This window comes from Quercus lobata, chromosome 1 (assembly GCF_001633185.2).
Source record: "Quercus lobata isolate SW786 chromosome 1, ValleyOak3.0 Primary Assembly, whole genome shotgun sequence".
NCBI classification, from domain to species: Eukaryota; Viridiplantae; Streptophyta; class Magnoliopsida; order Fagales; family Fagaceae; genus Quercus; species Quercus lobata.
Genome location: NC_044904.1, coordinates 11,578,549 through 11,598,801, shown reverse-complemented (window position 1 = coordinate 11,598,801; position 20,253 = coordinate 11,578,549). Strand labels below are relative to the sequence as shown.

The 20,253-nt window shown below is 34.2% G+C and overlaps 1 long non-coding RNA gene across 4 annotated transcripts; it reads right to left on the bottom strand.

Moving 5' to 3' along the window:
• Positions 1-8,705: 8,705 nt before the first annotated feature.
• Positions 8,706-13,441, bottom strand: LOC115978784. Of its 4 annotated transcripts, none has more exons than XR_004088870.1 (4): positions 12,980-13,441; positions 12,117-12,268; positions 8,902-9,240; positions 8,706-8,834 (listed from the first exon to the last, which is right to left on the bottom strand). It is a non-coding gene; the product is annotated as an uncharacterized LOC115978784 (long non-coding RNA). The 4 variants fall into 4 exon arrangements; XR_004088867.1 differs by having other exon boundaries at positions 8,706-9,240; positions 12,980-13,191; positions 13,294-13,441; XR_004088868.1 differs by having other exon boundaries at positions 8,706-9,240; positions 12,980-13,183; positions 13,294-13,441.
• Between the last annotated feature and the right edge of the window lie 6,812 nt (positions 13,442-20,253).

Below are 20,253 nucleotides of genomic sequence, written 5' to 3'. Positions count from 1 at the left end.
GTGTGCCACTTCTTATTTCAGAGAGCCTCTATTGAGCAAATTATGAATAATTAAAATTTTATATCGTTTCAAAAAGTGAATGCATTACTGAAATGAATCTTATGTTCTTCTAGCAATCTTAGAGCCTTTTAAGCATGCACAGTCAGATTCTTTTCAAGCATATAGAAAATGATCCTTGGCTATAAAAATGGAAATGAAAATGACAATGGGGTTTAGGTCAAGGTCAAAACCCCAAAGAAGTACTAAGACACGACTTGCAACTTAACTGCTCTATGGGCTTTTCAATGATTTGAAGGCAAATAAGCATTGTAAAAGTAGATCTATTGAATATGAGGGAATGGGGGCTTCGATAGGTAATGGAGAATTTATGCAAACAAGTCGAGGAGCTTGCTCAAACAATTATAGAAGGTTGAGCACCAAGATGGGGGCAATGGGTTATAAGGGGGTTAATAAAGTGATTTTGGGAGAGAAGTGTAAGAATGTGCAATATCATAGCCCACAACTGTCAATAAGTAAATTGCTTATGGATAGCGTGAGATGTGGGTTTTTTTTTTTTTCTTCTTCGCTGAGAAGTGTGAGATGTGGGTTTAAATTAGCAATGCTTATCATTTAATATTTAAATTAAATTTAACATGGTATATACACAAATAAATGTATATATCATTGATTGATTAATGTATTCTATTAAATCATTCCTAGTTTTTCAAGGATTTATGTCATATTTGTATCATATCATATCTAATGTCCCTTGTTGGTATCAATGCTTCCTTGTCATAATGATATCATACTCTTAAAAAAGGAAAAAACCTAGTTAGATTTTGCAAATGTCATAATGGGGTGGAGTGGGTGATGAGTTAAAGTTCCTCCTGACCTAATATGCTGGCCTAAGATTTTGCATCAATTTAATTTGGAGGCTTGGTTATTGGGAATTTGGTGGCAGAGAAAAAATATGGCATCTTACTGGGTGTATGGTTCTATGTGGTCAATGGTCTCTATGGGATACATACCTATCAAGAAAAAAAAGGGTAAGAATGGGTTCGGACTTCAAATTATGGAAAAATATGGAGCGGTATTCGTTTATGGCATGATGTTTGCATGCTTTAAATGATGAGGTTTGGTTTCTACTATTTTTAGTTCTATGTCTTAGTTGGACATACTAAAATGTTAATTTCAGCTGGTGCAAATTATATCAATAATTTATGTTCTTTAATTTTCTCTATGAAGTTATGTATAGTAATGTATTAACTTGTCTTCCATTTTCCTTTTTTTTTTTCAATAGAATTTTATTTATAATTGTAAATTTATATGATCAAGAGCTTTCTATCTTAACTAGTTGGGGCATCTTCAACATCTAGGATTTAAATCAAATTCTACTTTCTCTGACTGTCGAATTATCTATTAAAAAAAAAAAAAACCTGTCAATTTATATGCTTTTTTCATCTCCATGTGACTATATGACCCATTATTAATTAATCACTGTATAGCTTGATTATTGCTTATTTTTTCTTGGCATGAATTTAAATATTTTAGAGCATTATTTCATTTTTTGCTTCTGTAGCTTATGCTTTACTCATATATATGAATATATTGTTTGTCAAATTCCAGCATCTTGAATTTTAGACATCAGACTATCTTTGTTATTTATTGCATATGGAGCTTATGTTTTCATACCTAGTTCAATAAATTACTAAAGTACTCTTACTAGTTACTATGTTGTATGGCAAAAGTGTCATAGGTATAGGTAAGGCAAAAGTGCTTGAAATGGGAATAACATAAGTATGACACCCGAAATAAAGTATATACACTTTCTTGATTTCAACCTTATATATATAAACACAGTTTGAAAAAATTCAGTCTAATTAAAAACTTTTAGAATTAAGAAATTTGTTTCTATCTAATTAAACCCATGCGAAAATGGATAAAGACGGAATCATAGAAACTGGGTTTTGTCTTTTGTGGAACCATTGTGTTAAAAACTCGGTATTTCTTGCACGGAATGAGTTAAAAAAAAAACAAAAAAAACGGGATTAAAAATAAATGGAAATAGGAGAGTAAAAGTAAAAGCAAAAGGAAGGAGAGAGAGAGAGAGAGAGAGAGAGGCTGTGTGTGTGCAAGAAAGCTAGAAATACGAAACCATGTGAGTCACTCTCTTTAATATATATATATATATATATATATATATATATATATAAGCAAAATCCTCATATAGGAGTACATAAGGTCCTGCTAAGTGACGCTCTAATCATGTATTTAGCCTTTCCTTTACCGCTTTTATTACGTTTTTTTTTAATTTTTAATTTTTTTTTTTACTATTACCCAAAAATTCATATTAACTTATTTTACTGTTAGCTCATTAATTTGTCATTAATTGACTAAGCTTATACCATGAATTTCTCTATTTTTCTTTCTTCATGTCTTTTAGCATACCCACCGTTTTAGTATTTTTTTAAAAAAAAGCAAAAAAAAAAAAAAAAAAAAACAATAATTAAGGACTAATAGTAATAACTAATTAGATAAGACCTTGAAGAGAGATAGAGAGACACAAAAATGTTGTGAATTGTTAAATAAAATGCACTGTTTCACTATATATTACCAAAATAAAAGACCTGAGGCTGACAAAACATTTTTTTAAAAAAAAGATAAAGGGGAATCTAAGGGGTCACCATCTCTATTATACAGGTCTCTTACTATCATCAAGATGCCAAAATCCCTATGGGTAATTTTTTTTTTCTTTTTAAATTAGAGGCTTAAATATGATTTAGGTTTGGGTAATTTGGTTAGATAGTTTTTGTTTTGGGTATATGAGTACAAAGAATATTTGGTGTGCAATATAAAATCATATTCTACCATGGATTAATTTTAATTTATCTATAAGATATATGCATATATACTTGCCCATATCTTGTTTTAATGTCACACTATCGATGAGTAAAAAATAGTGAAAGAGTTGAGCATACTTTCATTTCACGGTATGAAATATGTTAACACAACACAAATTAGTTGATCCCATTATTCTTTTGCATTTATCTTTAGTTTCATGATTTAAAAAAAAAAATTAATCTTACCTTGAGAAGACTACAAATATGCAATGAAACTGCTAAACTAATTTTTAATATCTCAAAATGTATGTTTCTTTACTCTAATTTAGTTTACTTTTTCTTATAATATATGTAAAACATTATTCAAAATTGTCTTACATAAAATATCAAAAACCTCATCTTGGAGAGTATGAGATTGTGCCATGTGGCGCATTCCTTGAACTTCTCTTTATTTAGTTTTCTACTTCAACAAAATTTGCATTTATATTAAAGTATTAGTACATTTAATTAGCCAATAGAGTAAATGCATATATTAATTATATATTGTTGTGCATTAATTATTTATATTAAATGAATTTATATGATTATTTTTATAAACTCTATATAGAAAATAATTTTTAGTTTGAATAATAATAATAAATTTAGAATATGACATTCTTACTTATGTTTAGTTGCTTCGACAACAAATGTCACAAAAGTCATAAAAAATTAAATATTTCTGAATTCACTAAAATTAAACTTAATCCTTTAAATTTCCTAACTCCTTTGTTTGTGTGTGTGCGCGCGCATGCGCGTATGTGTGTGTATGTAACTAACACTGTAATATGTATTCTATGTAGTTAGAAAGATTACTAATATAATAAATATGTTTATTTTGTTATATTAATTATTTTAAGCATAATGAAATTTTAATATCATTTTTCTAAGATTTATATGAGAAACAATTGGTTTTTTTATGTGAGAAACAATTGATTTGAAATATGACATTTTTATTCTCAAAAAAACGAAAAAGAAATATGGCATTTTTACTCAAATTTAGTTGTTTTTGCAACAATTAAAATCATGTCCAACAAAAAGAGGGAAAATTTTTTAGTAACACACAATCAAGAATGTAATATATATATATATATATATATATAATATTAAAGGATGTATGCATTTTTTATTAGGCATGAAACATGTCTATCTATATTAGCTACTATATCATGCAATTTTTAATTTGTAAACACACACATATATATATAGTATGATCAAATCACTATATTACTCTTAGTGTATTTCTATTTTGTCTATATATAAATTAACTAAAGATTACAATTTTTTACAATGAAATTTATTGAAATATCTTTTTTATACATTGATAGTTGAGAGTATGAATCTGAATCCTTTCTATTGGAAATTAAGGTGCCAATCAATTAAGTTACATGATTTTTGGTAAAACTTATCAAAATATTGGAGAAAACTAATATTAAGTTGCACCGCATATCGTGCGGGATCTCAAATAGTTTGTGTTAAAATCTCAACCTCTCTCTCTCACACTCACTCGCTATACTCTAGTCTATATTCCTAGTACTGCTACTAGTGACTAGCCCCTACTAACCCAGAGTCCCATTTCTTCACATGCTGCTACTACATCTTCATCAAGAACTTCACACATATATTCATGCATATATATATATAGAACTCTTTCTTTTCACCATCTTCGTCTCTTTTTTTTTTTTTTTTTTTTTTACTTTTTCATTTCTTGAATCCTTTTTCACATTTACGCTTCTTAAGCCCCTCCACTCTCCACCAACTTCCTTTTTAGATTGTAAAATCTCTTCTTTACAATCTTTTCATTCCATTTCTTATTGAGCCATATGTAGATCAGAAGAATAGTACCATCGATCTTACGGTAATGATTTTGAATATTTTCTTTAATGGTTTTTTCCTAATTGAAACATATTTAGTGTTGTTCATTCAGCCATGCATATAAATAAAGTGTTTCTTGTTTGTGTTGTTCATTGTTTTTCATAACTGATATGTATTGCTTGCTAAATATATATGCTTTTTTTTTTATTTTTTATTTTTTATGTATGTATTGCTTACTAAATTTCTCTTGCTCTTACTTTTCTTGCAGGCCATGGATAGGTCTATTGTCCAAATTCACCAAACCAATTTAAGCAGCCTCTACTTAGTGAGATTCGACCGATGTCGCATTTTGACCATGGTCACTCACTCGCCGGCAATGGTGACAGATTGGCTGAGGTTGTTCTACTTCATAATGATTACTACGTGCACTATGGCCGCAACCAGTGTGGAATTGTGAGCTTGCAGGCACGCATGACTGATCATATGGTGCATACTCTACATATATGCATAGGCCCCTCCTGTCTCATATTCCAGATACAAAATGCACCATCAATTCCTTGATCCCTTGTTCATTTTCTAGTTGATTGGCATTTTGCATTTATTGGAGTAAACAACATTTCTGTCATTTGATGGTTGCTATTAATTCAATATGATATGAATATATCGAATAGGGTAGCAATTTTTGAGTTGGTGGGGGAGTATTATCGAGGGTTGTAAGAGTAGATGTATGAAGAATTATATTGGGAGTTGTGCCAAGACATGGTTGATGACTATTTCGAATGGTGGAATCAAGAGATGGTCTATTATGGATGGACACAATTTGCAAGTCTCTTTGGTATTGAAATCCGTGTTCCACTGGTAGTTAGACTCAGTGATTGGAGCACCCTGCATTTACAAAATTATCAGATCCTATATGCAAGTCTTGAGGCATGGTTTTTCTTTGAACTAGCTCGATTTTTATACAACTTTACCAATAGTATCAATTAGGATTTTATGTGCTTCATTGTTTTTCTTTTTTTGTTAGCACTTAGCACCTTTAAGAAGTATACGGTTGGAAGGAAAATCCTCTTGAAATGCACCTAATGAGATAGCATCTAATGTCATTCAAATTTCAATCGTTTTAACATGGTTATCATTTGCTAGGAATATTGTGGAGGATTTATAGCTGTAGATGCTTTGCATCATGATCGTTTACATATTAATGAATGAGTGATTCATTTGTTCTCAAAAAAAAAAAAAAAATGTAACTTCTTATCACTAATAGCATCTAACCCAACTCACGTGGGTCAATTTGGGCATGGTTGTAATTAGACTTAATTTACCAATTTCATTCCAACTAATCCACAAAATACAAAAATAAATCAAACTAACAATTGTTTAAAAAAAAAAAAAAAATTTAAAATAAGTCTCAAAATCCAAAATAAATAAACCTAACAAATTTAGTTTCAATATGATACATAACCTAATATATCAAAGCTGACAATGAGAACAACCACAAGTTCCAATTAATAACCGAATAATACTTACAGCCAAATTACAGAGTGACCTTGATAACAACAAAATTGTAATTAGCGTTGGTTATTGTATGGTGACTACCTCCACCCAGTAGCGTATACAATTGCCATGAGTGGGGCATTTTCAGGTAACCTTATGGAACTAGCTAGGAACACTCCATGGTAATTGGTCAGGCATTGGTGAGAACTAGAATTGGGGTCAATGATGAGAACCATTCTGTAATGACCAAGAGTTATTGTCTGACTATGAAGTACGAGTGCGTTTCAGGACTCGGGTGCGGGTGTGGGTGCGGGACTCAGCAATTTTTGAAAAAGGTGGGTGTAGGTGTGGCGGGACTCAGCGATTAAAAAATTATTTAGAATATTTTTATTTATATTTTTAATATATTGCTAAGTATACTTTTTCACATTATATAAACATATACCAAATTTAAGAGCAATAGTAGATAATAACTAAAACATGATGTTCATAAATTAAATACAATCCACAAGATTGAAAGAGAGCTGAACTTTGGTGTTTGGAGTGACTGAGTGGCTGTTTGGTTGAGTGTCTCACAGCCACAGGGGAGACGAAGAGCAGAGACAGAGGTAGAGAGGTGAGAGCATAGAGAGAGTGAGAGACAAGTGACGGAGTAAGAGAGAGTCAGAGAGCTTGGTGTTTGGATGAAGTGAGCTGAACTGCTGAAGAATGGTATGTTATTAAGCTTAAACGATGCGTTTTGAACATTTTTTTTTTTTGAATTTCAACCTGAATCGGTCGTTTCGGAATCGGCTGGTTTTGCCCAATACGGCCTGAGTCGGCCTAATTCAACGTGAATTAGCCCGAGTCTGAGCCACATCGGCGCGAATCGGCTGAAAAAAAAAAAAAAAAAAAAAAAAAAAAAAACAGGACACGGTTGGACGTGTGGGCAACGGCGTCCCTCACGCGTTGCCGCGTCGGATGCAGGTGCGACTCCTCTGGCGTCACGTCTGTGCTTTCCAGTTGTCTGATGACAAATTGTTACCCTGCCTAATAATAGGAAGCCTAGGGTAATCAAGTTGAGGTAGAAGCCTCCAATGTGGGATCATACCATCTGAAGACAAAATGAAAGTGTTGTTACTTTCCTCCGAATTACCGGGCATGCATAAATCAACCAAGGAAGAGGTCAATGCACTATGGCCTATTGAGAAAGTGCTTTCTTCACTACTCTCTTCCCCAAGTTCTGAGAAAGTGCTGCATTCTTCGCCCTTCTCCTTTTCCAGTCTTGTCTCATATAGCTGGAAAGAGTGTTCAGACCTTGAATGCGTCCTGAGTTCTGAATAGGTCCCGATAAAATCACACACCTCAACAACTCCTTACTTTGGAATTCATGAATTTAATAGCAGGCTCTACTATAAAGTATCCATAAATCTCTCCCCAACAAAGAGGAGAGACTACCTTTGTTTGCAACGAGATTTCACAAGGGTCTAGTGCCCTTGAGGAATGTGGAATAAATGAATTACAAAACTGGCGTGCTAGTAGTTGGTGTTGCAAATGTAAGGCCGGCAGCCCTTCCCATGGGAGGTACACTTGAAGAGAATAGCATTATGAGGGTGCTCCATGCAGATTGGGCATCGAGCTTCTTCACATTCTTTCACATCATTGACTGATCCCAACTTTTCTTCTGGTATACCTTGTTCCATGCTCAGGGCACTAAAATCTGCACACAAGGAAAGCCTTCTTCTATCCCTTGGCATTTTGGAAGTCAAGCTTTTACCTCCAGAGCTAATGCATTACTGCACATCAGAACAGTGAGCATCTTAATATCAAACCAGTAGTCCATCACTACGATTCATCAATTCTTAAATGAGTTAAAATTACACTAGTTTACGCTATTTGCAAGAAATCTCCTTTAAATAAGCAATAACAGTGCATTGCAGAACAATCATCTACAACTAATTATCAACACAACACACAACAAAGCACATACAACCTGAATTTATTTATTTATTTATTTTTTTAAATGACAGGGCAAAGTCCAACAAAGCCACAGGCCATACAAATCAATAAGATAGCAAAAGTAAAGCACTAGCCACAAGACCTTTTCTTTGTAAAAAAACTCTAAATTCTAAACATTATTTGAAGTTTCTTCAGACACTCTAAAATCACAAACAATCACCAACACCGAAAATTCCATAAATTTTTTTTTTTTTTTTTTTTTGGGCGTGGGGGGAATATATATAAACTGAATTACTAAAAGTTATCATATCAACCACATATGATTGTCTCCAAAAATCATAATATGTTATGGGTTGACATGGTATTGCATGGTACAATCCAAAGTTGGCAGCAGTTGATTGAGATTAGAACTGTTACAACATGATCCATTGGGATATTAGTTTACAGGTTTTATTTTAGAATAATACAATCGAGATCCATTGACTAATCTTGCAAAACAAACAATGTAATAAAGATAATTATATCGACATCGGGGAGATTAACAGCAGTTAAAAAAAAAAGGATCTCAAATACACAAAAAATTAAAAGAAAAATACAACAAAATAAAAAGAAAAAACCACTCCATTTTGCTACACATACCTTAAATGTGAACATAAGTGATCCAACCACCTTAAGGTGGTAACTAGCAAGAGAAGGATCCCAAAGTATTCGCATGAGAGAATTGGTCGCAACCTAGAGCCACAGAAATTAATATAACAAGCAAAAATAAACAAAGTCATATGTCAGGTTGATGCACTACCGTGGGTTAATAATCTTCAGGTGTTGCAAGAGATGGCCACAGATCCATAGGCAGATCATCCAAGGACTGAACATGACCTGAATCACTGGTAGCACAGGCTACATCTCCATGCAACCCCAGCAAACTTGGCTGATTTTTTTTATGCACATGAGGATCCAGAGCACCCATAATTCCAAGGATCTAAACAAGAACAACCTTTGTACAAAAAAAATGTTGTACGGGATACAACTCAGAAGTCTAAGTCGTAAGTAGATCCCTTCAGTGCTTCCTGTCTGGTAGACCATGCTAACTCACCATTCAAGTAGCTGCGGATACTCATTTTATGGAATTATAACATACCTGACAAATTTATACGACCAAGTTATCTCAATCAAATATATAGTAGATTACAGTTTGAGCAGAAGAATCACATAGTGATAACATTAATCCAGATTAAATCATTAAAGTTACACAGATCAATTCCAGTTGCAAAAATCCAATAGTGTATGAAATTATGAATTGAAAATTTCTCCAATATTGGAGTAAATTCGAGTTGTAGCAATTGTTAAGCACAGCATGGTATGACTCTTGCACACAATGGCATAAATTTTCTCTGCTATGAACTTTGTTGCATGATCAAGGAAGCAGGTAATGATATAAGGAGAGATGAAATGGGGCGTGAATTCACCAAAGTGTCATCAAGTTCTTGAACTTGATTGTAGTTGTCAGTTTTCATTTTCGAAAGCCCCCTAAAAAGGTAAATATCAAACCCCCCCCAAAACACAAAAAAAAGGGGTCTCCCACCAGGTTATTTTAAAGAGTTTTCAGTCTACTTTTTTCCAAGCAAGTTCAGCCACTATGTAACTTAAAATAGATAGAAGGATAAAGAACAATTAGCCTTGTCCACCATGTAACCTCAGCTTAAGAAAAGGAGGAAGAAAATCTTCTGCTTTTTGGCACCTTTATCTTCTTTTTTCTTTTCCATTTCTTTTTTTTTTATTAAATCTTTTATTAAAAAAATAAGTTAAGAAAGTCTACTAAAGAGCAAAACGAGGAATTTAATTAAGTGCGAAGAATACTTAACAAGTAAACAAAATATTATCAAAAAGGAAGGAGAAAAAACACTGACGCACATATTTCTTAAGTCTTAAACTGTATTAAAAAAAATGTTTCAGAAGTTTTGGTTCAGTAGAAAGGTTTGTTTGGAAAGAAAAAAATTCAGAGACTGAAGGGTCATCCCCTTGTTTCTCCTGTTGAGCATTTGAAGAGAAAGGAATGCAAAAACCTTTGGAAGGATGCGAGCTTTTAGCAGCATAGCTGAAGTTTCTGTTTTTATGGACCTTATATGCGTGGGAATTAGCTATCAAAGTAAATAGGGATGAGAAAGACCAGATTTCAGAAGAATATTGAAATACTACCATTACCTATCAGAAATTATCAAAAAAGTATGAGAAAGACTTGCTTTGAACAGAGTAGTATTTCAATTATGGTAGATCCTAGCAGAGGTCCAACACAACTGATCTTCCTCGTCCCTATTAACTATAATGGAGTAGAGAATACCAAGAAACAAGTGCAAACTCACCACCTCCCAATCATTAACAAGTTCAGTAAACGAAATATCCCAGTTGAAAACTACATCATGCAAAAGCCTCTTTATCTATCTATACAATACATTGGAAAGGCATCCTTCAAGATTGTATCCCCACACCATAAGCCAAGCCAAAACCAAACTTATAGGCCATTAAATAACTAACTAAGCTACAAGCTACGATTACCTCCAAATTAACTTCTATTTAAAGTGAAATTAATTTTAGGAAGATATTCCCCTACATAGTTCATTATGCAAAAAATAATTTTCCTTCCACCTGCAACCTTAAGCACAAAATAGCCAATGAGCACCAACTCAAATAGCATCACCTCCCCTGAAAGTTCAGAATGAAGGGTGAGATAATGAGTACAAAGTGCAGCGCACAAAAAAAAAAAAAAAAAAAGCACTAAATGATTTTACATGGTGTGACCCATTCCCATTACACTTCCAAAGACTTGCCCATGAGAGCCCCTCACTATTTTTTTTTTTATAAGTAATGAAAAAATTTTATTGGATATAAAACAAACCTAGTACACTAGCAGTGTACTAAGAGAGAAGTACAATCAATTCAAAGTACAATGATCAAACAAATGTAAGAGAGAAAAACAAGGTGGAGATAGAAAGCAGCACTCTAATCCAACAAACTATGGAGAAAAAAGGCTAATTTCTAAGATATTCTGTTCACATCCCTTGAAAATTTTGAAATTCCGCTCTTGCTAAAGACACCACATGATGCAATGTGGGACAGCCAGCCAAAAAGAAAATTTTCTATGCTTGCCAAAAGACCCTTGCCAAGCAGCAAACATATCAATGACTTTCATTGGTACAACCCAGTGGAGGACAAATAAACAAAACACCATAGTCCACAACTCCAAAGCTATAGGACAATGAAGGAGCAGGTGATCCACAGTCTCCCCGCATTTTTTGCATATGCAGCACCAATCCAAGATCAACATACCTCTATTCCGGAGATTATCTATAGATAAGATCTTCCCTAGAGCAGAAGTCCAAGAGAAGAAAGCTACCCTAGATGGGACCTTTGAGCGCCACACCATCTTCCATGGGAACAAATTGCTATTAGTTGAGGATAGGGAATAATCAGAACTTGACAATACGAGAGGCCCTCACTATTTGAAATCAGAACCTGACTTATTTCTATATCACAAAGAAATGTCAATATCAATGAAAGCATGTCTTCAACAGATTGCATAGGATTTTGCTTCAAAGACACGTCTTAAACAGTGTCTTGCATAGGATTTCACAGTCAGACATTAATGACACCAAGGCACAAACCTGCACCCAAGTGCCCTCTGTGCTACTTAGAAACATCCGAAGCCCTCATATGCTATTTGCATGAATCTGCAATACGTAGACACACCCAAAGCCCTTGTATGTGATTTGCATAAATATTAACGATTGTAATTGAGCTGATCAATCGAAGAGAGTAACAAAAATGATAAAGAAAAGATGCCCAAATTTAACATGAATAACCAATGAATTGAAATCTAAATATCACTTTGCAATGAATTTCAACAAGATGCTTCTCATGGAACAAATCTTACATCCACAATTTCACACCATCCATATTAAACACTGCCTCACAACTAGATAAAAACTATCTTCAAATAAATTACATATCATAAGGAACCTTAAGAAAAGTGTCACATGCCCAGTGCTCTGCACAACTTGACCAAGAGTAACAACAGCCACTTCACGTTTTGTGATAGCTGCTCCATCCAATAAAGCTTCAACAATTAAAGGCATATGTTCAGGAATGTATTGTCTCGTTAAATAACCACCCTATACAAAAAGAAAAACCAACAATATATAAATTTAATAATAATAATAATGAAAGAGAGAAAAAAAAAATGCCATCAATTATAGTCAATCACATGAGGACTCGTCAACAAACATGATGAACAATAACTATCAGTATACCATAATGAAATTTTGAAAAATTTAAGATCCAGTGAACAAAAAAAATCTCAAAAAAATATAATGAGGTATACAGATGATTAGAATCAAGGCAATTTCCAGTCTGGTTGGCCCTTTAAACTGTTTTGACAGATGAAGATTCAACAAGATTGAACCAGCAATTCTTGGTTGATCTGGTAAAATGGTTACAATTCTATCAAACCAATTTAATTTTTGAAAATATTTATTAAAAAAATCACATTTTTATATTTTATTCCTCAAAAGCTCACATAATCATGTATTTTATGAATTTAAACATAAAACTTACATAGTTGATATATTTAATTTAAGAAATCAACGGCTATTTGAGGGGAAACAGATATCTATTCTGAATCTCAAGTTTCTTTTCTTGAAAACTCTCTTCAATTACTTATCAAAAAAAAGTACAAGAATAATTATCTTCTGTGTCAAGCTTGCAGGGCATGTTTTGTGATGAAACAAAGTGTAGAAAAGATGAGCCAGTAGAAATCAGATAAAATAAGGCATCCAAACTACACACGTAATCAGACAATCTAGGAAGAATAGAACATAGCTCACCACTCTAGTAAGATCCCCAACAGTTACAAGAACTCCGCGTATAATGCAATTATTCACATTGACCTCGGTGCCCTCAGACAATCTTAATATATTTCACCACATATGAACTATATTCCAGATATTTGGCAGTTGCTTCCCAAACCAATTCCTCCATGCATAAAGAGAGAAAACAGTCTTCGGCAAAATCCATTGGAACCCAAACACCTAAAAAACTTCATTCCATAAAGCATGAGAAAACTTACAATGAAGTAAAAGATGGTCTACCAATTCCCCATCACACCAACACAAGCAACACCAGTTAACTAGGGACTCACCTCTCTTAACAAGTTTTATCAGATTTCACAAGCTGCTCTACCAGTGTGTCATCAACTCAATTAATAAGATGATACTTTTGAACAATAGATCACAAACCAAAGCAAAGGTGGTAAAACACCAATGCTGAACACCTGAAGTCCCATTTCTCCTGCAGCTTTTGGATACGCAAAAACTTGCGATAGAAAGCTTCAAAATTTCCAATTTTATCAACCTTTTATGTTTTATCAGAAAAGGAATGGAAACAGTAACTGTCACCAGTAACTTTTTTTTTTTTTTTTTTGGATAGATAAGAAAGAAAATATTATTAAAAAAGGAATAGAAGGAAAGATACATAGAGTTCACAATAGTGAACAAAGAGCAAACAGAAACAAATAGGAACAAACAGTCATTAAACTATTCTAAGAGATAAAAGAAAATCCATAAGAGCAGAACTATCCAAGAAACCCCAACACTGAGACCAATCAAAGAGAGTCCATTGGCACAAATCTAACAACTGAGCTAGAGATTTCTCAATATCCTTAAAAGAATGCCAATTACATTCAGTCCAAATAGTCTACATCAAACAGCCTGGAACCAAATTCCAAATATTGGAATTATGTTTCTTAAACTAATGATACCAACAAAATAATAAGTTTGCAGTTGAATCTGGCATAACCCAATCAATCCTAAACAATTGAAGCATATACATCCACATAGAATGAGCTACTGGACAGAAAATCAGCAGGTGATCCATAGATTCTTCATTAAAAATTGATTCACCAAAGGGCAACCACAAAGCATAAGGTTATCCAAAATTAGAATCTGGCCATGAGTTGCCACCAGTACCTACATTTGCCCTAGAAGCTACAAGTTCCCCCTAATAAGCAATTATTATTACAAAACCCCATGTTATATCAAAGCAAGATCGAAAACTGAAATTTCATCAACCAAAAATAAATATATTAAAATGTGAAATAAACACAGTACTTGATTGAAATCAAAAGCAAGAACAGGCATTCTATACTAAAATCAATTGAAATTGGATTACCCAACGCAACTAACCCTACTCCCAACTAATTGGGACCAGTTAAATCAATCCATTAACACCACTACGCTCTATCTAGGGCCACATCTCTAAACACTAAGCTCAGGACAATATATTCTGTTTGTGGGAATGACTGCTCAAAGAATTCACTCTTTTTCCGATAAGTATGATCACACTCAAACAATCAACGTAAATCTGCCAAATTCCAGCTACAGGCCAAGACACAAGTGAAAGAGACAGCTGTAGGCTCAAGGGTAAGAAATAAGGAGAGCAATGACAAAAGATAGAGAACAGAGTGATAAAGGACAATGGATTTTCAAAGGGGATGTGTGTTTGGGAAACAAAAAAAGGACAAAAAGATATAAACTGAGGCTTCAACACATAGGGTTGTATGGAAATGGAATCAGCACCAAGCAATGGAAAGAAAGATAAAACCCTGGCTTCAACACCTAAGGCTTCCTGGAATCAATACCTATGGTTGCCTAGAGTTAGCACCAAGAATTGGGAAAACGACAGAAACCAAGTAGTCAGAACCAAGCATTGGAAGAAAATTCCAAAAAGACAGTTATTAATACATGGTCAAGCGTCTACAATAGTGAAGTCTAGGGCCTTTAAGAAGGTTCGCAAAATTTCACCAAGCATGGAAAAAAATTAAACAAACAATGAAATTTTATCAGATATGGAAATGTAAATCAAATAGGAATCAAATCCCTCTAATACCACAATAAATCAGGTCCAACAGATTCAATCAGAATCACTTAAGTCCAACAACTGGTATCTGCACCTGAGAGGAAAACCAAATGGAACAGTAGCAAGTTCAGGAGCCGAAAAGTGTTAAAGTTTAGAGTAGAGAGAATGGTGATAGAGTCAGATAATGGTATCAGGTTTTGTATTAAGAATTTATATTGCAACGTGCAAGGAACATACCATTGGATTGAATATCGTGCACTGAAAGTCCATGGTGAATTTAAGTTTGATGAAAGGGTGTGGAGATATCTTTTATTGAAGATGAAAGAGAATGTAGAAGAAGAAGAAGAAGAAGCGAGAGGAGGATATAGAGCCGAAACTGAATCTGTGTTTTTTTATTCCAATTTGAAGAAAGATAAGAGATGAGGGGAGGTTATTGGGTTGTAAATTGACGCAAACATGGAATTGGTGGGAGGTTTAAAATTGTGGGGCTACAGTTTACATATTTATCGCGGTTTGGATTGAACTTATTTTTGTTTAAATTGAAAATTGAAAACTGAAAACATTGTTAAAATAATTTTTAAATGTGTAAATAGTATTGTGAGATCAATTTTTAATATTTTTTAACAAAGTAGTTGTGGGTCTTGCATGAACAGTGCTGCTACTGTTCGTACTATTCATAAACATTGGATTTTGTCTCCAAAAGCAGAAACAAGAGCAGGAAAAAAAAAAAAAAAAATACAAACTTATAAATGCAAACGCCCAATCCAAACCGCACCTTAGTTAAAAATTTTAAGTGAGTAGGATTGAGAAATTTTGGGCATCCAAAGTTGAGAGACCAAACAAGAGGAGCAGCTTAAATAGTAGTATAGATATAGATTATGTAAGTACATTGAAAATAAACAAATAAATTAATTAATGTAATAAAGTCAAAGAATTTTGAATGTCAAAGAATTAGGCTTAAATTTTTATGAGTGTTGCAAGTGTCGCTTTTCAATGCTAAGATGACTTGACTCGCAAAGATTCTGAGGATTATATACTATGAGACTCAATACAATAGCATAAAACCTACAAGCATCATCATTGTTTGGAGGTGAAAGATGGGTGAAGAAAAATTATAACAAGGATAGTGGCACAGTGCATTATTTAAACATAACATCTTCACATCAATAGTCAATTATGAGTTCTTTTACCCCCGCTTTCTCTTAATTCTGTGGTTTAATAATGATGTTTTCCCCCAGCAGATAAACAATTAACATAGTTAGGGCAAGACCAAAGCAATACTAGTTGATTTAGGGTTTGTAAATGAGAACTTGTCTGCAGTGGTCTTAAAACACTCTTTAGTCATACTTTGAATGAGGAAATTTTAGGACCAAAAATAATTTGGATTGCACCAAGTGACAAATTCTAAAAATACCTAGCCAAAAAATATATATTTAAAAAAATCTGCACATACCTACAAATTAAATGATGTGCCATATAATTTAATTAGAGAGGTGGGGGGAGGCAGAGAGTTTAACAAAACACTAAACATAATTTCTTTTTTATCATGTTAAGAAGAATTATAGCTGAAGCCATCATGACTCTTTGGAAACTCACTCCATATCCATGTACCCAACAAGGGAAGTCACCAATTTACCATAATGAAATCTATATAATCTAGGTGGAAACTGTGGACAGTACTTAGGGATGGGACACTCACTATTGATAATCTAGTTAAGAGAGGTCAATCCTTGGTTAATAGGTGTTGTTTATGTTGTTGTGATGAGAAACTATGGATCATCTTCTACTCCATTGTAAGTTTTCTCATGCATTATGGAGGGCAATTCTCAAGGTATTTGGGATCCATTGGGTAATGCTGAAGAGTGTTAGCTCTCTCCCTCTTTGCTTGGAGAAACTGGTTTGGAAAGCTTCTGTCAACCATATGGAATATGGTCCTGACATGTTTAATGTGGCTGGTTTGGATGGAACGTTATACATGCATCTTTGAAGACAATGAGAGACCCTTATATCATTTAAAAGCTCTTCTCTTCAGTACTTTGTTTCAGTAGGCGAATGTTTGGGGTTTTATGAATTATATTTCCATTTCTGAATTCTTACACTCTATTATATTAAGTTTTTGAACTTGCTTTATTTTTTTCTTGATCAAAATGTTCACCGTTGTGAACATGATGCTAAGCATTTTTGAATAAAAGTTTTCTTACCTATCAAAAAAAAGGTGGAAGAAGAAAAAAATACACTTTGTTTGCTAATGGACCTCACAAGATTAATAAAACAACCACTTAGCGACTAGAATATGTATGGTACTCAAAAATTAAACATCCACAATGTATAGGAAAAAATAGTGATAGAGAGATAAAGTACTTGTTCAGGAAGATCTGGTAGAGAATCTACTTCTAAATAAACACTTAGCCTATTAAGTAATTCATCCAAATTATAGGTATGGGAACTCAATGAGATTTATCTCCAAAAGCAAGAAAATAACCTCCTTCAATAAATTTATTTTCCTCTATTATAGACACAGATCATGCTTAAAACTATACAGCTAAATAGACGTAAGCCCTTTGTAATCCTTACAAACTTGACCCATTCTTTATGTTTTTTCTCTCAATTCTTACAATCTAGCATTGGCTACAACAAAGAAAAACCCATTCAAGCAGTCAAAACAAGCTGACTACTATCAAATGTAGAGCAAGCAAGGGATTGCCACAATGTAATTGCATCCCCAACATCTTAATGCATAACTAATGCAAGGACTTACAGGATATTACATACAAAATAATTATATCATTTTAACCACCAAAAATAGTGATAAATTCAAATTCCTTACATACAACTTTACACAAATCACATAAATCCTAACACCATATAACTCCAATAAAGTAAGTTTGATTAGGACTTGATTCTCAAGAAAGAATCAATAGACTATGATCAGAATCAATGCACGAAGTTTATCAGCTATGAAACCTTGAACTTAAATATCATTTAAAATAAATATGAAATTTAAGAAAAAGATAATGTTAGAAATACTGAATGATTGTATATTGTATTTCACCATAAAAGAATGCACATGAGTGCCTTTATATAGGAGGTATATGAGTGCAGTACAAGTAAGAGTGTAGTATAAGAATGTGTACTATACAAGTAATCTAGTTGGGCATAAAGTCCATAACACTATACACATTAACAGCCACCCTCAAACTCAAGGTGGATGTGAGACCAACTTGAGGTTGTCAACCAAAGTACGAAGGCGTCTCTTTGGATGTGACTTGGTGAAGATATCTGCAAGTTGATCTTTAGAGGAGATTAAGATCAGCTTGAGAGCACCATGGATAAGATGATAACGGATAAAATGACAATCGATCTCGATGTGTTTAGTCCGTTCATGGAAGACATCATTGTGAGCAATATGAATGGCACTCTGGTTGTCACAATAAAAAGGAGTAGCAGAGAATGTAGACACACCTAAGTTTTTGAGAAGCCATCATAGCCAAAGGAGCTCAAATGTGGTATCAGCAAGGGCACAATATTCTGCTTCAGTACTAGAGCGGGCCATATGAGTTTGTTTCTTACTTCGCCAAGAAATCAGAGAAGAACCAAGAAGAAAGTAATAACTAGTGGTGGACCTGCGATAGGCTACCAACCAAGCGTCTATAAAGAGAGGGATTAGACAATGGTTTCCCCCTTAAGGGAGTCAGATGTGCATTAAGCTCAATTGGAGTGTCAAAAATCTTGCTATTAGTGAGTCCAGCTCGAGACAAGAGTTCAGAGGCATACTTGGCTTGAGTAATGTAAAGTCTATCTGTAGAATGAGTGGTTTCAAGACCCAAGAGGTAGCTAAGATGTCCAAGATCTTTTATCTCAAACTGCTAACTGAGAAAATCCTTGAGTTCTTGAATGCCACTAAGGTCATCACCAGTTATGATCATATCATCCACATACAGGAGAAGTAAAATAGTGTCTTTGTCAGTGTGACGAAGAAATAAGACAGAATTATAATGACTGGCCATGTAACCCAAGTGAGAGATGGGAGAGCTGAATTTAGCAAACCAAGCTCGTGGAGCTTGTTTAAGGCCATAAAGTGCACGTTAAATGTGACAAACCTTGCTTGATTCAACAGAGAGACCAGAAGGAGGTTGCATATAAACTTCTTCACTTAAGAAATGCATTTTTGACATCCATCTGAAAAAGGTCTCATTTACTGGCAGCAGCAACAGTTAAGAGGGCATGAACAGATGAGATACGAGCAACCGGAGCAAAGTTCTCTTCGTAATCAATCCCATACTCCTGTGTAAAACCTTTTGCAACAAGACAAACTTTGTAGCGCTCAATGGACCCATCAAAGCGAGTCTTAATCTTATAGATCCACTTACAACCAACCACAGATTTTCCAGTAGGGAGAGTCACCAAGTCCTAAGTATGGCTTTTAGATAATGCATCAAGTTCCTTTTTCATTGTAATCTGCCATAAAGGACCAGTGAAAGCCTCACGATAGGTGTGAGGCTCGTGCAGTGTAGCAAGGGCAGTGTAATAATGATAGTCAAGTAATTGTACAGGAATGGATCTTACCCGAGTTGAGTGACGAGGTGGAATGTCTTGTGCATGATGTTCAGGCGGAGCAGGAGCAGGGGACCCAAACTCAAGGTTGGATAGTTCGTCTTCGACCTGTTCATCTTCCACCTGTTCATTAAAGGGTGAACTAGGAAAGGGATCAAGGATATCTAGTGGTTGGACAGAGAAGTCTACAGGAGAATCAAGAGCAACTACAGGAGGATCAGGAGCAGATACAGAAGGAATATGAGCCTCATTTGGAAAAAGATCTAAGACAGAGAAGGAAGATAGGGAGGCACGAAAGTGAGAGAGCTCAACAAAAAAGCGATGTTCCCAAAAGACAATATTGCAGGAGATACAAAGACGATGAGAAACAGGATCATAACACTGATACTCCTTTTGAGTTTCGCCATAGCCAAGAAAACAACAAAGCCTTGACCGAGGATCAAGTTTGTTATGCTCATGTGGCTGAAGAAGAACGAAACAAGCAAAACCAAAGGAGCGAAGGTGGTGATAGTCTGGAGGTAACCCAAAAAGGCGCTCATATGGAGTTTGATTTTGGATGACAGGACTTGGAATGCGATTAATAGCATGAAGAGCAGCTTCGCCCCAAAAAGGATTAGGAACTTTGGCAAAGAGAAGGAAAGCATGAACAGTATCAAGAATATGACGAAGTTTTCGTTCGGTTCTACCATTT